Genomic DNA, 1049 nt, shown 5'->3' on the forward strand with positions numbered 1-1049 from the left:
GTGTACTTCGTCGATCTGCCTGTTCTGCTCCCCACTCTGTCTCTGGTGAATCTTCTCACTGCCCCTGAACCTCTGGCTTGAACCCCAGTTCTTGTATGCATAAATAAATAAATAACACTTTCTTCCTGAAGATAATACTGACATCCTGTGATACTTTCTCCTAAAACTGGATATAAGTTTTCTATTTTAATTTTAGAATTTTAAACTTGGATTCATTTTGGTGTCTGGGATAGATATCAATTCCCACCCAGCCTTGCCAACCCCCTCACCCCCCCACTCCTCCACAAAGCTTGTCAGTTATCCAAATAGCCACACTGAAGAATTCATCCTTGCCCTGCTGGTTTAAAATGCCTCCTTTCTTGTGTCGTCTCACCATCTGCATGAGCTTGCTTTTGATGCTATCGTTTATACACGTGTACTAGGGCAATCTGTTTAAATTCCAGCCCCCTCAACCCTTCAGGAGAACTGGAGTGTAGGCAAGAAAAGCAGAGGGCAGGGACTCACCAGAGACAGAGCGGGGAACAGAACAGGCAGATCAATGAAGTACACTGCTGAGGGGAGCAGCGGGCGGGTCAGGAGAGGTCTGCCGCGCCATGTGGTCACCTCCGGGGCCAGGGATGGATCTCACACTGAGGCAGCTGTGCATAGCTTGCAGTGCTGCGTCCTAGCTAGTTACGCCATGGCCCCCTCTAGATACTTTGTGAGTGAATGAGTAAACATGGGCTTTAGAAGCATCCCGTCAAATTCTGTGAAAAGTCCCTTTTAGTATTTTGGGATTATATTGAAGTTTTAAATTAAAACTGGGGATGGACTATTTACAATGGTGTCATCCCATTATTGGATATAATAAATTGTTCCATTTATCTGGGTCTTTTTTCAATACAACTTTATTGATTTCTTCATGAAAGTCTTACATATTTCTAATTAGTTTATTCTTAAGTATTTCATAATTTTGGTTACAATGGTGAATGAGATTAAAAAATTATCACATTTCATGGCCCTCCCTGGTGGCGCAGCGGATTAAAGCACAGCACTGAGAATCTAAAGCC

The sequence above is a fragment of the Condylura cristata genome, unplaced genomic scaffold, assembly GCF_000260355.1.
Source record: "Condylura cristata isolate star-nosed mole 26May11 unplaced genomic scaffold, ConCri1.0 scaffold00013, whole genome shotgun sequence".
NCBI lineage: Eukaryota > Metazoa > Chordata > Mammalia > Eulipotyphla > Talpidae > Condylura > Condylura cristata.